Genomic DNA, 20101 nt, shown 5'->3' on the forward strand with positions numbered 1-20101 from the left:
GCTTTGGTTGTAGACCTTAATCAAATACTACACGTGAGAGGTCGTTGCATTGGCTAGTCAAGGAAAGCAATCCCGATGCCTCCAAGGCCTATTTGATATGCTGTATTCAGTTTGACGAGATAGAATGGAGCAGAGAATTATTCCATGAAACATTTTAACTAAGAGATGGAAGACAAGAATGGAAGATGCCATGTGTGTGAAACCTTTGCCAGTGAGCTCTCATCCTTTATAGTCACATATTTTGCATAGGTGTTAATTAAGTTGTCTTTATGCCCTAGTATTTAGGGCTATCACATTACACAAAATCGACCAGCTACCAAGTTATAGGCACACTCCATGCTGATAATTCCATCTGTGCACGCAACTTGCAATAAGGAAGAAAACTCCTACTTGTAGCCAAATCTACCAAATAATACCACAAGTATAACTATGAACAAGTTCTTATTTGAAAACTGGTGACGTGAAAGAGAGTGAAGAACTCACTCTTTGTATCATATTTAATGTTAGCAAATCATGTAGAGTCAACGTAAAGGCACAACCGATTGTACTTATGATTTGAGGAGTCAACAATTATAGATGCGCTAGTAAGATCTTATCTTGTTTATCACTGAAAAACTACATAACGGGTGCTTGCATTCACTTAAATTTATTCTAGGAATTTAACCGAAAATATCTCTCTGCTCACAGTGATATTAAGGTGCTCATAGTGATATAACATTTGTGTGTTTGTAGGGAAAAGTGTACGTACGTAGTATTTTTTGATTAAGAAAAGTGTACCTAATAATATTTTTAACAATTGATAATTACTACGTATTTACATTTTTACTTAAATATTAGCATATTAGCTTTCATTAAGAAAATGTTTTGATCACAAATTGCTATGTCAATATGTATGGTTTATATGACATGAAATTAATATTGTTAGATTCTTATCAAACATACTTCATAATACTTATGGTTTCATGTCATATAAATCGTACTTTAACATAATAATTTGTGGTCAAAGCCTTGTATTAATGAAAACTAATATGCCATTTTTAAGGAACTTAGGAAATACTGCACATCAAGGATTGGCAAACCAAAACTCGAGTACTCCTTCTGTTTCTAATTAATTAATGCCTGCTGTTTTGCAAAGAAACCCTTGTAAATTTCTGGAATAAACCTGCAGTCCACGTTCTATCGGAACTTTTGCGAAAACCCCCTGTTGTTTTTTGAAATCAACGCGCAGTCCATGTTTAATTGAAGATATGGATTGCAGGTTTATTTCAGAAATTTATAGGAATTTATTTGCAAAACGGCCGGCGTCAATTAATTAGAAACGGAGGGGCAAAACGGCGAGCAATTGTTAGAGAGAAAAGTCTGTTTCAAACCCTGACCTCGTACTCAAAGTCTGAAAAAAACCTTCACTTTCTAATCCCCGAAATCTGAACCTTAACCTCTAAATCCCGGCTAATCCCCGCGTGCTTTCTTGCTAATCTCGTTTGCCTAACTCGGGTTGATGATGTGGCAGGGATTAAGGGTTTGGTCCACCTGTCATTTAAGTGGTTCGTTGGCCCGAAGAAGAGGAACAAAACTAGGGTTCGTAGAGGAGAGACGGGAAAAGGCGGCCGAAGAGAAAAGAAGAGAGGCGACAGGAAGCCGGCGGCGACGGAGCCAGGGAGATGTCGCGGTCGTCGGCGGAATCTTCGGCGAGAGGTCGTAGGCGTCGAAGGCACACACCAGTTCCCTATCGGGAGGACCCCATGCGTTACGAGGCGACGGCTTGGTATTTTTGCGAGGACAAAGCTCCTCGCTGGATCTCATGGAGCCCAGACAACTCTGTGTAGAACTGTAGAAGGTACAATTCTTGCGGCAAAGCACTGGTAAGCCCCTCTGTTGTCCGTCTCTTCTTGATTTTGCACTACGTCCTCCCTTGTTCCAGGTTTTGATTTTTTTCCCCCTTAATTGCAAAAAGACAGGAGGTGGATGTGGTTACTTTCGATGGTTTGATGCTCCAAGCGAACCATTTGTTCGGCAATTGCTGCTTGATCGAAGGGATGCAAGTATGGAGATTGCAAGATGGACATGGTGAGCTTCTGCCTTCCTGCGCTGAAAGCAGAATGACCAAGAGAGAAGCTGCAACATTTCGACAGCATGTTGATGAGAAGAATACCTGTGTTCTGTATCTGTGCATTTTCTTGATAGGTCTAGTTGTAGGTACTATGATTATGCGCATTTTCTTGATAGGTTTAGTTGTTGTCAGTAGAGATAATAATCTGTAATGGAGATATGAGCCTACTATGTTCATGCGGACTAAAATAGAGATTGAAATATGACTGTTTCGATTGAACTGTGTCATGACATTGTAATGTGTTAATGCAGAACCAGATCGGTGAGCCTTTGTGCATTGGCTGGACTGAAAATCACTAGATATGAGTGCTATGTGCTATGCTGACTAACTGGACATACCATACAGACATGTGTATATGCTGAATCTCTATGCTGAGACAAGAAGAGAAATACCATATCAAAATCTGGCAAGCATATGTAGATAAACCAAAGACTGTTTCATTGCATCATTAAACTAGACTGAAATAAGCTGTCAAAAAAAAACTGGACTGAAATAAGACAGGGAACATGTCTCAAAGACAATCCTAACTCTACTTTGCAAGTACACAGTTTAACACCATACACCAAAATGCTAAAAGACAAGCATAGCTAAATTGAACAAGCAGGAGGCAAATCACTTCTTTGGGTGATTAGTCTTGGGCTGTGAATTCTTTTTTTCTGATGACTTTCTTTTCAGTGATGTGGTTCCTGCCAGGTCAACTCTTTCTTTGTCCTTTCTCTGGACCTGCTGGCTTGCTGACACTTGAACATGCTGGCCTGCAATTTGGTTGTTTGCTTGCTGGAATAAGAAGGGAAGACAAGATTATATATAATATGTCAACCAGATAATAATTGAAAATTTAACAAGAGAAAAGCCTTAACAAGAAAAGCATTCTTGTTTTTCCCTCTTTCTTTATTTTTTTTGCAACTTGTCTTATTATGGCCATTGTTTCCACACAAGAACACCTCATCTGAATTCCTTGTTTGTTAAACTATCTCTGAAAGACCTCCACAGTTATCTGATGCCGTTTTGCAGAGCAGCACGCACGGTAACACTCACTCTGCCGCCGGCCAACTGCTCGACCAAATGTCGCCTCCAACTCCACCCGCCGCCTGCTCTTCCCCGGCCTCGGGTCAGGTAGCTCGGCCACCGGTGGCTGCCCCCTCTTCCCCGCGTCAGTGAAGCATCCGACGAATCCGGAGACGGGCTCCCTCGGCGGTTCGCCAGAGCGAGGCTATCCGACAGGCTCAGCGTTGGCGGGCGGTGTGCAGTGCAGCACCAGCGCGCGACGCATCTGCGGGGTGCTGCCGGGCGCGAGGGTCCCCGCCATGCGAGCCGGCTCGTGTGCGCGACTGGAAGCTCTTCGGTCAGCGGTTCCACGCAACTGGATCTCGTCGATGCTCCCGCAAGCAGGTACCTTGAAATTCCAATAGAATATATTGCTCCTCCAAACGAGTGATGGATCGCCTGTGCAATTGATTAATTAGTACTGCTGATGATTTGAGCATTGGGGTTGAATAATTGGTCTTGGCTTGGGTTGTGTACTTGTGTGGTTCATCGAGATGATTCTATACTCTCTGGTTCTAAAAGTGGTATTTTGTCTGGTTATGTTCCAACATATTTGTATCCGTCCGTCGATTTTCGCAGCAAGGTGTCTCAATTTCCTTGTGTTTTTATTCAGTGATGATTGGATATGTAGATATATCTTCTTGGTCTTGGACTCTCCAAGATAATGCAATTCTTAAATAACCTTTGAAAGCCTAGCCTTAAGAACTTGCTTTACTTCCTCCAAACTTAATTTTACACACATGTAAAACTAGTAGTGATAACAAGCCTGCCATGGTAGAGTTAGCCCGGCCACTAGCCACTTAAGCTTCTGTGATGGCACACTTAAACTAGTAGTGATATATTATTTGCTCAGCAATTAGAAAAGAAAACCAACAGAAAATCTTTTGCCATAACTTTAATTTCATCTATATTTGCTCTGTAATCTAGAAATGATCATACATGACAAAATGTAAGTAGCACATTGAACCGGAAGAACTACAAGCTGGCAAGAACATAGTTGAAATTATAAGAGGCGAATGAGAACAAATATAGTTAATAAAGCATAAGATAACTTTGTGTTACAATATTTGGTAGATTTCCTCAACCCTGCAATGCTGAAAATGCGTCTCTGATCATGATCATTTCAGCATAAGCGTCCTGCATTGGTGGCCGATCTTTTGGTGAGTCCATGGAGCATTTTAAGCCAAGTTTAGTCATTTGGATGATACAGTTTTGTATTCCAGCCACTGGACAATACTCACTGTCCGAGTTGTGATTTGCTTCTTCAAGTTTATAATATGGAATAAGACTGCTCTCTAAAATGTCACCAATATCTTCTGGAAATGCAGAAACTACCAATTTGTGGAGGTTCAGCCCATCCTTGAAGATATCATCAGTAGGATGCTTCCCCGTGAGCATTTCTAGCAGAATAACACCATAGCTGTAGACGTCACCTGCAGTTGATATTTCGCAACCCATCCCGTATTCTGCAAGTTATATGTTAAACGAAGCTGATGTACTTCTTCACATCTGCTAAACTGGTTTTTAAGAAATGGTAGTACTGAACAATCCTTATGTGAACTACTAATTTACAGGACAAACATACATATTGATTTTCCAATATTCAAAATATGAGAAAAGATGCTCACCTGGTGCAATATATCCAACTGATCCTCTTGGCCCATTTATACTTGGTATATCATTAAGACTTGCTGAAGAATGGCCACAAAGAAACTTTGCTAATCCATAGTCACTAACATGAGCGCACATGGCATCATCCATAAGAACATTGCTTGGCTTCAAATCACAGTGAACCAGAGGTGGCGTGCACCAGTTGTGGAGATAGTCCAAGGCAGCGGCAATGTCCTTGGCTATTATTATTCTTGATCCCAGACTCAATGGCCTTTTCTGTTTTTGTTTATATACTTCTAAATGGAGCCAACTTTCTAGGTTGCCATTTTCCATGTAGTCAAGGACCAAAGCTTTGAACTCATTTCCTGTTTCATCGAAGCTTGAGCATACACTAATGACCCGCATGAGATTTCGGTGGCGAGTGTTCCTTAACACCTCACATTCAGTTGAGAAGTTCTTTGGTGCTCCAATCTGGTCAAGTTTGAACATCTTGATAGCAACTGGGTGTGCTTGAAATTTGAATGTACCTTTATAAACCACTCCAAAACCCCCTGAACCAACTAAGTTTGCAGAAGAAAAGTTGTTGGTAGCTTTAGCAAGCTCAACATACGTGAACTTCTTTAACTCCTTGAGTGGTTGATCAATATGTTATTCTGTTTGATTTCTGTTCTTGAAATAATGGCTGTTACAACTGACATGAGGACTAGAATGGCAGTGGCAAGTGGAACAACTATGGATATGATATGCAAAGTTTTCTTTCTTTTTGTTGGGGCTGCTGTACAAAGCGGTAATTGTAGCATTGGAGTCCTAGTACACAAGTCCTTGTTTCCTTGTATGAATACCTTACTTGAATTGCTAAATGCACCACCCGCAGGAACTATTCCCTCAAGGCTGTTGAATGACAAGTTGAGAAGCTGCAAGGAGCTAAAGTCCTCAAAAAAGTCTGGGATTTCACCTGACAAGTTGTTTTCTGAAAGATCCATCTCGGTAATGCCTCTTAAGCTCATTAAGGATTCAGGAATGCTTCCATTAAAAAAGTTCACCTCCAATCGAAGCGATTCCAAATGAAGGCACTCACCAACTGCATGTGGAATCTCTCCAGATAATTGGTTGTTGGAAACATTAAGGGATTCGAGATTAATCAAGCTGCCAATCTGAGATGGTATTGATCCATTGAGATTATTATAAGACAGATCCACGCCTTCTGAAAGAGAGAAAATAGACAATAGCCCAGGTGGAATACTTCCATTGAAACCGTTGCATGAGAGGTTTAGCATTACCAAGTTTTTACAGCCTACTAAGCTTGAATACTTCCATTGAAACCCACTCAAGTTGTTTTCTTCCATATAAAGCTCTCCTAGTTTTTCAAAGTTACCAATGGATTGTGGGATTTCTCCAGAAAGTTTGTTGCGTGATAAACCCAGGACAAACAACTTACTAAGGTTCCCAAGTGCATCAGGAATCCTCCCTGAGAGTAAGTTTCCCGCAATTTGAAGAACTGTGAGGTTGGTAAGTTTTCCTATCTCTGAAGGTATGGTGCCAGTAAATCTGTTCTCTGATAGAAACAACATTTGTAAGCTTTTCAAAAGATTTCCAATTGAACTAGGAATTATTCCATGGAGCTTGTTGTTGTCCAAATATATTGCCTGCAACTGCGCAGAGCTTGGTATTGAAGACAAAGAACTCCAATCTACTGCTTCGAACAGGTTTGCACCAAGGTCTAATTGGGTCAAGTACGGCAAACACCAGAATGAAGGAATCAAGCCTGTGAATGCATTGTGCCGCAGCTCAAGCACTTGGAGGTTGGATGCTTTAACTAATGATGCAGGGAGTGGACCATCAAAATGGTTTCCTTCCATGACCAATGTTCGAATGTTTGGAAGAGTGTATGCAATGTCACTCGGAATTCTCCCAGTAAGTTGGTTGTCTCCGAGACCAAGATAAGTGGGAGATTTGATTGTGTAAATAGCTGGTGGAACAGCACCTGACAGGTTGTTATAAGCCAAGTCTAGTACTGTCAGAGTCGGAATTTTGGTTAAACTCTCCGGAATGCTGCCGTGGAACTTATTTTGAGCAAGAATCAAGGATGATAGGGAAGAAAATCTTTCTAGAATGGGTGGTATTTCGCCAGTGAGATTGTTTTCTGCTAGGCTAACATATTGTAGCTTGGGGGCAATTGGTGAGGAAGATGGTATTGGCCCCATGAATTTGTTATATGAGAGATCTAAGGTAATAAGAGATGGGTTGTTGAAGAGTTCAGAAGGTATTTCTCCATTGAGCTTGTTTTTCATGAGGTCAAGGTTGTGCAATGAAGAACAGTTAGCTAACATCGGTGGAATTCCACCAGTTAGGCTATTATTCCCCAAGACAACCCTTAAAAGTGATACACTACTTCCCAAAGATTTTGGAATTTTACCCTCAATTTTGTTGCTTGGGAGAAATAGAAATGTAAGCCTGGGAAGCAAGCCGATTCCGGGAGGAATGCTTCCATTAAGGTTGTTATTGCTAAAAGTAATTTCCTGAAGAGACGAGCAATGTGCAAGAGATATAGGTATTTCACCTTCAATAGAGTTGTTCAACAAGCGAATGACCATGAGGCAGGAACAAGAGGATATGGTATTTGGAATCAAACCTGTGATTGAATTATAGCCAAGGTCAATAACCTCAAGGCGGGAGCATGACGATATGGTATTTGGAATCACCCCTGTGATGGAATTCATGCTAAGGTCGATGACCTGGATCCTGGAGCAGGAGGATATGGTATCTGGAATGACCCCTGTAATGGAATTCATGCTAAGGTTGAGATACTTGAGTCGTGTTAGGCAACCAATCTCAGAAGGTATGGGGCCATTGATTTGGTTATCAACCATGTGTATTCTGCTAAGGAAGAGAAGGTCACCAATGCAAGGAAATATTTGGCCAGTGATATTCAGTGATTCAAGGTCAAGAGCAACAACACGACCTGCATGGCGCGTGCTGCATGTTACTCCACGCCAATGACAGAATTGGAAGGACTTGTTTCCCCATGACACTAATGCTCTAGCAGGGTCAGAGAGGTGTGACCTGAGACATAGCAGGGCCTTCCTGTCATTTTCAGATGCATTATGGGGCACGGTTGTGGCTAAGGAACATACATGGGGACAGAAGTTTGCCAGGTAGATGAGCACTATAGCAAGTAGAGGCAGGGTTGTGTTTGGGGCTCCTACAAAGGCTATCTTGCCTCTGCGTAAATGCATGCTTCTGCTTGTGGGTAAGCAATTTTGGTCTTGCGATTCTTCCATTGGAATTTTCTGGTATTTATAGATGGTCGACGTGCCAGAGGTGTAACAAGCACTAACTATTAAATCACACTGTGTATTCATGGTGCTTGTTGTGATCAATGTAAAGTAGTTGTCCACTTGCATCTGAAAACTGACATACAATTGTTTGGTGGTCTGAAGTGTGTTGTACTTTAAATCTGTGCATATACAACAGTTCAATTAATTCCAATAGTTCTTGAGCCATGGTTGTCAAGCATAAGTCATCATTTGACCCACTACCACTCAGGGTCAACTAAGGCATGGTTTTGAAGTCTCCTGTTAGTCCGTGTTCTTGTTGTTTGGCTGATGGTGCTTCTGTCAAAAGTTGATAAAAAGCTGACGCTGCTTTCCATTATCCAGAGCATTTCCAAGACTTATACACTCCACCGCGCTGCTTTTCATTATGGTGTATGCAGATGTGACAATGGATTGACCATGACCTGTACACTACACCACGCTGTTCTACAGGCATCTTCCTTTCAGAAATTAGGCAGGTATGCTTTTCGAAATGTCATCCTTACTTTTTCCCTTTTTTACATGGCATTGGTAATTACTAGTTATGCGCGAAAATTTTGACTATTTGCCACAATAAATCATAACGTGGAATTTATCTTAGCTGGCTATATAAATCTCGTGACAATCTTACCCAGGCCTCACCCACTAATCTTATTTTTTAGCACTGATGACATGTATATATATGCAATGGAATGGATGGCTTCTTCTTGTGAACTTGAGAAGTAGATTTGGAGATGCATATCATGTCGAGAACAAGGTGCTCACTTCTCCCAATTCTATTTCTGCTGTTGCTGATCCAGCCATCGTTGACAGCATCAGGGGGGATTACAGTTGGCGGCGGTCGACCTTAAAATGGCTGTACGTGTGTAAGCCTAGCTCTTCCACGTGAATGTGCAATTAACGATATTTGTCCTATTCTGTGACTGGTGTACGTACTTTCTTAAACCTGCAAGATGAACAACTTCACTGCTACTGATCAGTAGTATTTTCTTGTTGCTTTCTGAATCAAACTGCAGGCAATAGGCATGGGGATATAAGTAAACTTCCTTGCTCCTCTGTCAGCCCTGTGAAGCCGCCTTGTGATGATCCTCGTCGATGCTAATACCTAGGCACAAGTTGAATAAATTTGGAACAGTTCTTAACATCTTCTGGAGATGCCACTTGGATAAACTCAAGGCTCACCTTGAGTCTTTATTTGCTTAGTTTCTGAATCGAATTGCTGGTAGCTAGATATATATCCTGGAGCATCGGTGATTTCTTCTTGTATTAATATAAGATAGCTTGTGCCACATTGTAATTTTTATTTCACAACACATGTATGTAAACAAATGGTGGCCGTATTCATCTGATATAGTCGAGGAGCAATTTTCAAGAAATTATGCTAGCATGTAGAAATTGAAAGCTTGCCTTGACGGCACACTCAACAGTGTCTGTGTGGTGCGCATGACTGCTTTAATTATGCTACTTGGATAAACTCAAGGTCTACCTCGAGTCTTTATTTGCTTAGTTTCTGTATTGGATTCCTGGTAGATATATATCCTGGAGCATCGGTCTATGATTTCTTCTTGTATAAATATAAGATAGTTTGTGCCACATCGTAAATTTTACTCCCTCCGTTTCATAATTCTTGTCTCAAATTGCCAAAAAATGGATGTATCTATTCCTAAAAAACGTCTAAATACATGTAATATTTTGACAAGAATTATGGAATGGAGGAGTATTTCACACAACTCATGTATGTAAACAAATGGTGTGGCTGTATTCATCTGATATAGTCGAGGAGCAATTTTCAAGAAATTATACTAGTATGTAGAAATTGAAAGCTTGCCCTGACGGTGCACACATGAGTGTTTGTGTGGTGCGCATGACTGCTTTAATTACACCACATATGAGAATATTCAATTCTCAACAGGTCCTTGGCAAAACTGACGGTCCATTTCGGTCAAGGACCAGCCCAATATTAGTCCAAAGTGCACCATATTACTGACTAATGCTGAGTGGAGGATGCATTCCAGCCAGAGCCGCGTGCGTACTGAGGATTTAGAATCAGCCGTAAGTAGTGGCTGAGTGGAGGCTGATTTCGACTCATATTTACTCCCAAAGTCCCAAATCCAATGTCCACCACGTTGCTGAGTGGAGGCTGATTTTGATATATGTATTGAAGACTATATACCCATGACTACCTCTTCCTTACAGTACATATATTCATTGACAGTCCGGCAAAGCATAGACAGCTAATATTTCCATAGTCGATCTTCGTATTGAAGACTTATAAACGATGATGTCGAGAAGAAGTTGCTTACTACAAATCCTGTTGCTCGGAACCCTGCTGCTATGGGCAAAGGCGGACGACGCTCATTCGTCTGCGCTTCTTGCCCAAGGCCCTAATCCGGTTGAGCTTGTACCCGGACGTCCCCGAGTCCCTTATGCACCCCCAGCTCGCCGTCAACCGGGTAATAATCGCCGTGTATGTACGTACCAATTAAGTACCTTTTCAATCTTTTTACATATGAGATCCAGTTTTACTAAATTGTGGTCAAGTTAGACTTATTTCGGATGAGTAGCCACTCGGAGACAGTAAGTTTAGTACCCAACCTCTTTGATCCCACCAGAAAGAGCAAGCAAGATAGACACTTTTAGCTAATTAAACATGGGAGTATTCGGTTTATAATCGGAAGCAATAAGTGATGTCAAATACATACTCCCTCATTTTCGGTTTGTAAAAGGCCTATATAAAAAATTACAATAACCAACGAGCATCTAATTAAGTGATAGACCAAGTATTGTGTAACATGCATTGTCACCTCTCCACTTCATGCATTGGTTGATTGCACATAGGAATTAATCAAAATTACATAGAAAATAACGAAGATGTAATTAATTTTGCCTGATGCAAAGAAAATGGGCTTACAAATTGAATTTTTTGGATTTTTGAGATCTTACAGACTAAAAAGGAGTGAGTATTAAGTTTTGTCTTATGTGTGTTGAGTCATTCAAAATTGATGCATTGGCTCGATGAAAAATCCAAGGTGCGACAAGATTTACGAGTGAAAATGCTTTGCCAACTTTTTAGTGTTGAAGTATAAGTAGATTGCTTTTCTTTTGGGTGAACTGGTTCAGTCCATGAAACTATTCATGGTATCAGAGCCAAGAGGTCTCGAGTTCGAGACCCTCAAAACCAGGCTGGCAGTATTAAATTTTAACCCACTTTCAATCCACGTTTAGGCCTGTGAGAGCCACTCGTCAGGAAGAGTGTTGAAGTATAAGTGGATTGTCCTCCTTACTCCCATAAGTTTGAGCTTTTGGGTGAATTTTATTCAACTTCTTCCATTTATTTTATGGCTTTATTTTCATATTACTACCTTTATAATTCGTTTGTATATATAAAGAAAATGATGGTATAATAACTCGGCATAAAAAATCTCAAAACAATATATATAAATATGTTGAAAATTTCAACTAAGTAAGTAATAATAAACTAACAGGCTGACAGGGCATTTGCATGGCTGATTTTTCTATTCTCTCCGTTCAATAATTCTTGTCTCAAATTTGCTCAAATATGGATGTATCTATTACTAAAAAGCGTCTAGATGTAATATTTCGACAAAAATTATGAAACGGAGGGAGTAAATGTTTGCGCTTTAATTAATAAGTGGTAGCTCGCTTGTCGTCTTCTTGTTTTAGTTATATAATAGATCTAGCTATGAGCTTAATTTCACTTGTGAGGTACATAAATCTATCCATTGCAGTCCCGTCACTCCATGCTTATCTATGGAATTAATCTAACCGCAGGCAGCAAGCATAGGGACAGTATGAGTGCATATCCTTGCTCCCCTCACCACGGCCCTCGGACCAAGCCTTGTGATGATCCTCGTCGATGCTAATACGTACGAAGAAGTTGAATAAAGTTCATCGAATTTACATTCTGATGCTTAATCAAATCGGACCCTTCTATTAAATTCTTCATCGAATTCACAACTCCTTCTGTTGATAGCATATTTTTTTTCTCTTACTGGATGGTTTGCTCAGTATGTTTGACACCCGTATTTTCATCTGATATACTCTCTCCGTCTCAATATAAGTGACATGAATTTGTATATCAATTTGTATAAGAATTTATATAAATTCACGTCACTTATTTTGACACGAAGAGAGTATACCCATATGTACTCTGAGTAGCAATTTCAAAGAAGTTATACTCTTAAGTACTTGTACCGTAGAAACTAAAAGCTTGCCCTAATTGCTCATACAACAGTGCCTTTTCTTGCCTGTGTCCTCGTCCGCATGACTTTTTTTTTGGGAATACAGGTAAGTCACGTTGTCTTTTTTCCAAAAACGGCAAGTTTCCCGACCGAGATTAGCTTGCCCTGCCACTGAAGTGCGGCAACCCAAAAACCAGCGAAGATTTCTGGAGTTTGGCAAATCCCGCCCTCAGGCAAGCCAACGGAATTACAGAAACACGTAAAAAGCAGCTTTCTTCATCTTTTGCAGATCAAAAAGCAAAAACGAAACATGCATTGTCTTCTCCAAATGAACTAGGAAGATCTGCACCTGGCTCCTTCCTCCTTGCCCCAAGGCTGCGTAAAAAAGACTAAACACAGAATTTGCATGTTCCCCAAATCCCTTAAAGGCACATAACTGAATTCTTGTCTGGAGTAAATGGGCATGCTGCAGGTAGGCAAGAAAATCAGGTAACAACACACATAAAATTGCATGGGCATTAGGTTAGTTTGCTTTTTGATCTGAAAGAGGATAAGTTAGATCCTGCAGCCAAAAATCACACGGCCTACTTTCATGGTTCCAGGAAGACAAATCCCACCCCACCCCTACATTGTTCCTACATTTGTTCATGCAACCTTTTTACATTGCTGTAGTGCAAGCACTTGAAAAGCAAAGAAACACATACGACAATAACCATGATATATACTACATTGTTGCATTCCGAAACTTGCTAAGAACTTGTTCAGGTTAAGAAAAACTTGTGTGATTGGGGTCCAGCCTTCCTATTGCTTCACACACAACCATCCTCCCACAATATTGCTTTACATTGCCAGCATCCCCCCTGTTTCTTTTCAGACACTTGCCAAGAAGCACCTGTCGAGTGCAGCAAAACCACATAAAAATTAGGAAAATTAAAATCGTTGGGGAATTGTTTGGACTGTATTGCTGATGTTTAATGTCAACACAAAATTCTTGGTTGTATTATACGGATGGATGCAATTGACCTAAGGAATTGCCTATGGATCTCAATGACAAACCTGCGATTGCGGGGTTTGGAACATCTTTGTTCCCATTGCATTAATATTGTAGACAGCCAAACAAAGGTACCAATTTGCATGATGCCAATGTTTGTGAATCTCAATATCATGTTACAACTGAAGGCAACCCTTGGCTTGAACTAGATGGTCGGATTGATCTGTTAAAATCAACTTAGAGATTATTCTGACCTTGTTGCTTCTTGAGGAGCCAACTTTGTTGGAATTGTCGTGATTTTTCTTAAAAAGCAACTTATAGTTGATTCTCCTATTTGAAGTCGCTTAATATGAGCCTTGTTGCTTCTTGAGGAGCCAAGTTTGCTGGGATTTTCTAGGCAACATCTATACTAGCAGTGGCTTGAAACTTGCCTAAAAATCCAGAACTACAACAGCTAGGCAACACCTATAAAGACTAGGCATCTATACTAGTAGTGGCTCAAAACTTGCCTAAAAATAATCAAGAACTACAAACATCTAGGCAACATCTATAAGATCTAGGTATCTATACAGTGGCTCAAAACTAATCCTCTTTGCCTGAGAAATCCTTGGAGAGCTTAATTTACAAATAGATGACTGGAGAGAAAAAATGATAACCTGTATGCAGCCAAATGAAGTTATCAAGGAGAAACTAGAAGCAAACGAAAGAAAATAAAATTACCATCTGTACTCTTCTTTGGCTATGGTGTTCGAACAGGAATTAAGTAAACCTAGGAGAGAAAAAGAGAACAGTTGAAGATCTCCAGTTTTCAGTTATGAAGCATGTTGGGCACTATCTCAATCTGCTAAAATAAAGAAGAAGAAAAGGCAATAATCTGAAACAAACCCAACTTTGGGAAGCTCCTGCCCCAAATTTCCTGAAAATTAATTGTGATGGGGCTTTCAGGGAGAACACTTGTTCAGGTGGTTGGGGTTTTGTTATAAGAAATGATGAGGGTGAAGCTCTAGCAGCTGGAGCAGGCCATTTACAATGCTTATCTGATGCCTTTCATGAGCGATCAAATATGCATCAGAGCTGGGCACCACATCATTCTGGAGACAGATGCAGTGAACCTGAAGCATGCAATGACTAGCAGGGATTTATCAAATCTGGGAGCTTTGTTTTCTGAACTGAAATTCCTGTTAAATGTAGCTTAAGATTGTTTATGATGTATCTGTTTGCCCACGAGCTTGTAACAATGTAGCACATCACCTTGCAGCACGTGGTGCAAACTGCAAATTCTGGAATTGGCAGCCATGATGTGGCTAGACCAGCTTCCCAGTGATGTAGCTGAACTTGTTGCTAGCGATTTAGCTAGCACAGTGACGTAATTAAATGCTTGGGTGTTCCTTTAATAAAAAGCACACAGAGAGATCCACCTGTGTGTCCTCACACTGGAATAGCTTGCCCCCCAAAATCCAACAAAACCAAACTACTCCGAGGGATCGAAACCCTCCAGACTAAAAATCACGGACAAAAATCGCCGATGCCTTGATACAACCTAGGAGCTACAAAAAAGGGAACGAATGCTGCAGGATTTGCACGAGAACGATCTGAAAATTTGCTTAGAAGACAGTGATTAACAAATTTGCACTAGAATACAGTAATTACTAAATATGTCTGACTTGCAGGAATCTGAAAATGACTTGATTCCTGAACCATGTTCTGATTTCTGAACACATGGAGGATCACTACTAGTTGGGAGTGACTTGCTCATGTTTTGAACCCATGGAGGATCCTAGCATTAGCCTAATAGCTAAATTCAAAGAAGAGCAATCTCTGGGTCCAGCAACTTCGTATTGTATTGTTGTCTGTACGGCAACTTTTATTCTAAGCAAATCAGGAAACCAACTATTTTAAAAAGCAACTTCTCTATCCTGTACAGAAAACGAAAATCAGAAAATGCAAATTTAGAATAGCAAATTCTCTCCTCCATAATTTTCTATTCTTTACATCAACTATTTCAAAAAGCGACTTCCTTATTCTGTATAGAAAAAGCAAATCAGAAAAGGCAAATTTGGAAAAGTAAATTCTCTATTTTATTTTTCGATAAAACGCAAAACTTGCGTCTCGATGCATTGATAGAAAGAATGTATTTACAAACCCAAGAAGGGGCCGACAAAGCTGATCACTCAAAACAAGAACACGACCAACGGCCGCTAGACTAACATTACAACCAACGCCACCAAACAACCCTAGGCCTAAATGCCAAATACACAAGTACAGGATAGCGAAAAGACGCCGCGGCCCGCCGGCCTCACAAAACTCAAAGACAAGCCCATGAGGCGTCTCGCCAACTGCAGAAGCCTTGGGCCGTCGATCGTCGCGCTCGTCCCGAACATGGCACCACCGTATCTCACCGCTCCCTATTGGTCATAACAAACACCATTTCGTCGGTTGATACCCGTCGAGCGCACCCATGCGACCAAGATTCCGCAACGCGGGATCCTCCGCTAACCACCACCCTTGCCCTCCAAGGCGGCGCACTTGCACGATGTCAGTGTGCCCAAGACCTGCTCGCTAGAGCCAAGGCGTATGCCACAGGAACACGCTCCAGCCAAGGGCAATCCTCCAAGAACAACGCCTCCAACAAGGGAGCGACGTAAACAACGTCGCCGTTGTCCGATCCGGCAAGCCAAATCTGGGTTTTCACCCGAAGGATTGGACCATGGGGCATGGAGGTTGGTCGGGGCTCCTCGACGACGCCACCAAGGAGGAAACGACGCCCGAGAGCGTCGCCGTCGTCGGCACCAACAGAGGTCAGGCAAGGCTTTCACCCGGAGCGCCACGAGCAAAACAAATGTAACCGCGGCAACCCGCAAAGGAACAACAACAAAGTCTAAGCAACGCCGACAACCGCACTAGTGCAATAACCTGGATGGCCCACCGTACCGCCATCAGAGGCCACCACACACCGCACAACAAGGCGCACGCACCGGCCACAATACCAACCCCGAAAGGTGTTGGCACATGGCCCAAACGGCCTGTGCATAGACTAACCCATACCCGTGTCAAGACGCCTAGATCTGCAGTTAGCAAGCAGTGCACACGACAACACCACGAGCTAGAGCCCGGCGAGCTGCAAGCCATGAGGTACCGCCGGATGGGCACAAAGGCACGCGTCGCACAACCTGCCACGTGGCGCCGACGACCACATCGGGCCACATACCAACACCCGCCTCCCTCCGGGCACCGGCCAACCACGCGTGGCCAGCCAAGCCGGCCAACACGCACCAAGCACGCCTCCTGGCCAACTCCCGTACCGTCCGCAACCTCCAACCACGCCCTCCCAAGCGTGGCCTGCCGCCCAGCAACTAGAGGCAACACAGCAGCAACCACATCACAGCAAAGGCAGCGGTACACAGCAGCGCCACCGACCCGACGGAGAAAGCCAGCCGCGCTGGGCGCACTGTCCAACCGACAGCGCAGCACCAACAGCAGCGGCACTCCAGGACCGAGAAATCGCCGGCCTCAGCAGTAGCGAGCAGACCCCACCGGCGCAGCACCACGCGCCTGCGCCGCCACGGGATGCCTGCCCGCCGCGCGAGCCACCGCTGCTGAGGCCGCCTCACACTAGCAACGCCGCGAGTCAGATCTCTGCCGCTGGAATCGGGCCGCCGCGCGTCTGGCCTTCGTCACCGGAGACCTGCCGCCGCGCGCGAGAGAGAGGGGAGGTAAGAGGACGACGGGGTAAGAGGAGGAGATGGAAAGGCAGCGGCTGGAGAGAGAGGAAGAAGCAGCAGCCGAGCGGGCCGCTCCCCCACGCCGGTGCAGGCCAACCACCACGCACAGCCGAGGAGAGAGAGGAAGAAGCAGCAGCCGAGCGGGCCGCTCCCCCGCGCCGCTGCCACGCCACGCCGCCAGCACGCCGCTCCCCGTGCCGCCGCCACTCCACGTCGCCACCGCGCGAGATCCCGAGGGTCCGCAGCCAAGAAGGCCCCGCCACCGCCGACGCCACACGAGCTTCTCCCGGCGGCGCCCACCGGCGGCGGCGGGGGAGGAGGAGAGGATTGGGGCGGCTGGGTCGGGTCGCCAGGGTTCCGCCCGTGTCGCCCCTTGGGAGCGACGCGGGGGCTTTTTCTGTTTGTTTAACAAGTCCATAGCTAATTTTCTATTCTCTGCAACGACTATTTTAAAAAGCTGACTTATCAGAAAAGGCAAATTTGGAAAAGCAAATTCTCTATTCTCCATAGCCAATTTTCTATTCTCTACAACAAACTATTTTAAAAAACGACTTCTCTATTTTGCACAGAAAAAGAGAATCGACTTCTCTATTTTGCACAGAAAAAGAGAATTCTCTATTCTCTACCGCAACTATTTTAAAAAACGACTTCTCTATTCTGTATATATAGCAACTTCGTCTAGATAAAAACCTTGGGAGCCTCCCCGTCTTCTCTATGGCAGGCTCCACGCCAGTTATCTCATTGGGAGCCTCTGCGATAGTTATTCCGAAAACAATAAAATTCACACTAATCATTGGCTGATTTAGCGGTGCGGCACCAGCACGGTGACCGCTGGCGATGCGTACCTGCATCATCCGGCAAGACACGAGCAAGAACGCTCAGGAATCTGTAGTTTATTATCCCATGATAAACTGCTTAGATCAAAAAGCAAGTTAACCTTGTTATATTTAGCAGCTTCAGTACTAGCGAAGTAGCAAATTCAGTTCAGGACTTCAGGTACAAATTTGCAAAAAACCTGTAGGAAAAAGCTAGTGCTGGGTGCTGCAAATTTCAGAAACACGTAAGCAAAGACTGCTTATATCAAAAAGCAAGTTTAGTATTAACCATGCCCAACTTTAGTATAAAAGGCAGAAGCAACTTTTTAGCATGATCCTATATGCAACTATAACTTGATCATTACCAACTTTACAATTAGCATACTAGCAAACATTCAGAGAGAAGCCCATGAATTGGAATGCAACTTCTAATTCAGAAATATCCTAGTCCAGCAACTTACAAAGTGAAAACACTAGTTACCCCCTTAAATTGAGTTCAACAACTTCTGAAAAAGCATCATGTCACCCCCCCCCCCTCCCCCTCCCTCCTAGTTTTGCATGCAACAAATCTGGGAAGATGAACAGCACATCCGCTCTTTAGCAACGGCCAAACGAGTGAATCTAATCCTAATGTAATTTCTAGACATTGAATTTGGGGGCCTAAACCCTAGTATAACCCGCCAAGCGTAAAAACAGAAAGCAGAATCGCCCCAACCCACCTGAAAATCGCGCAAAAATCGACAAATCCAAATCATAACCTATCACAAAAATCAGCATCCACACGCAAGTGAGCGCCGAACGAACTAAATCGACGGCATCACAGAACCTAGAGCTACAAATCGACAGAAAATGCATAGATCAGGGGTTGGGGAGGAGCTAACCGTGCAACTCGTTGCAAGGAGGGTGAAATCCAATGATAAATGCTGGCCTGGTTTGCGACCACCGAGCTCAGTTTGCCCCTGCCGTCGCCGCAAATCCCGCCACGCTCGAAACTGCAATAGCGCCCTGTCCGCTGAGCCCACACAACCTCTCCGTCCAACATGCAGATGCCCCGCCCCCGCCAATCAACCGCGACACCACTCCGTCGCCGGTGCGTGTTTGATGCCAAGGCGGAAAAACGGTGCTGGGCTCGACCGCCTGCTCGAACTCCCCACCCAGTCGGCCGCGCTCGTCGCCGCACCACTATCCTCCGTCAAAACGCGCGGCGCCGGCCGGAGAAAGAAGCGCGCCGCAGGACCTGTGGGACCCCCCTTGGAACGTGGCCAGGGGAGAAACTGTCCAAAAGAATCGGACGGTTGGGGAACGGACGCGCACGCCAGGTGAAAAGGGACGGAGATTAAGCCTGTGCCCTGCTTCTCCCAAAAATGCATAAGCACTTTCAAACACTTATGTTTTTTTTAAGGGCGTGACTGGTGGGCTGGCCTGGCTTAACCAGCCAACCGCCATATATGGTAAGCCCCCTGCCACCCACGACGCATACGGAAAACCGCGTCGCTCCTCATCCTGACCGTGCCCCTCCTGTTTCCGACCGCATCCCACGCACACACGCTAGCTGGCGCCCAGCACGCCCGCGGCTCACGCTAGCGCCCCCTCCCTGCTGTCTCTTCCCCTTGTTTCTCTTTCTTTCTTCTTCCCTAGGAAAAGCAACAAGGACAGCCCTATGCGAAATCTGGCAATGGCGGCCAACCTCCAGCGCTAAAAAACCGGCAGAAACTGCCCCATAAAAAGTGTGTCCCTTCTTCTGGTCAGAAGTTGCAGCGGGATCTTGTTTTCTCCCCTCTTGTTTGCCATCTTGTAAAGTTGCATGAAGTTGCATGTCTGGTCTTGTGGGTTGCTATCTCTGTTCTGATTAGTTGCTTGGATGATAAAAAAATCAAGTTCCCCCAAGAAAAAGAGATGCTAGCTAGCTCTATTTTGGGCTCAATTTTTGGGTTTGCTAAAAGAAAGTAGCCACTCTTAACGTTGATAGTTCACAGTCATAGTGTATTGTGCTAAGTTGTTGTGTTCTTCAATAAAGTTGCGTGAAAAAACCCATCCGATTGCAAAAAAAAGCGTCATGTTGCAAGCTCTATTAAAAGTTGTAGGGGGGGCTGCCTATAATGGAGAAGTTGCTACTCCACAAATGGCTAGTTGCTGCGTCACATTTAAGAGTTGCAAGGAAAAAAGGAAAAAAATATGTGCAAACTAGAGAGCAACACAAGTGGCCTGAACTTTTTTTGCAAGGATGCCATATATCATGAACCCCACTGTTCTGGGAACATGAAAAGGAGAAGTATGGCATCTGCTATT

At 43.6% G+C, this 20101-nt stretch overlaps 4 long non-coding RNA genes and 1 pseudogene across 5 annotated transcripts; 3 read left to right on the top strand and 2 right to left on the bottom strand.

The window, feature by feature from the left end:
* The first annotated feature begins 2590 nt into the window (after positions 1-2590).
* LOC112268731 lies at positions 2591-6012 on the top strand. Its single transcript, XR_002960129.1, has 3 exons — positions 2591-3502; positions 5643-5755; positions 5871-6012. It is a non-coding gene; the product is annotated as an uncharacterized LOC112268731 (long non-coding RNA).
* Positions 4048-8543, bottom strand: LOC100836580 (annotated as a pseudogene).
* LOC100827518 lies at positions 7879-9506 on the top strand. The gene is made up of 4 exons (XR_732189.3): positions 7879-8018; positions 8428-8561; positions 8745-8940; positions 9099-9506. It is a non-coding gene; the product is annotated as an uncharacterized LOC100827518 (long non-coding RNA).
* Positions 9507-10203: 697 nt separating this feature from the next.
* Positions 10204-12334, top strand: LOC106866885. Its single transcript, XR_001408014.2, has 2 exons — positions 10204-10535; positions 11875-12334. It is a non-coding gene; the product is annotated as an uncharacterized LOC106866885 (long non-coding RNA).
* A 457-nt stretch (positions 12335-12791) lies between these two features.
* LOC106866886 lies at positions 12792-19106 on the bottom strand. 2 transcript variants are annotated; one of them, XR_002960348.1, is made up of 2 exons: positions 18694-19106; positions 12792-13176 (listed from the first exon to the last, which is right to left on the bottom strand). It is a non-coding gene; the product is annotated as an uncharacterized LOC106866886 (long non-coding RNA). The 2 variants fall into 2 exon arrangements; XR_001408015.2 differs by lacking the exon at positions 18694-19106 and adding an exon at positions 13341-17781.
* Positions 19107-20101: the final 995 nt, after the last annotated feature.

This window comes from Brachypodium distachyon, chromosome 4 (genome assembly GCF_000005505.3).
Source record: "Brachypodium distachyon strain Bd21 chromosome 4, Brachypodium_distachyon_v3.0, whole genome shotgun sequence".
NCBI lineage: Eukaryota > Viridiplantae > Streptophyta > Magnoliopsida > Poales > Poaceae > Brachypodium > Brachypodium distachyon.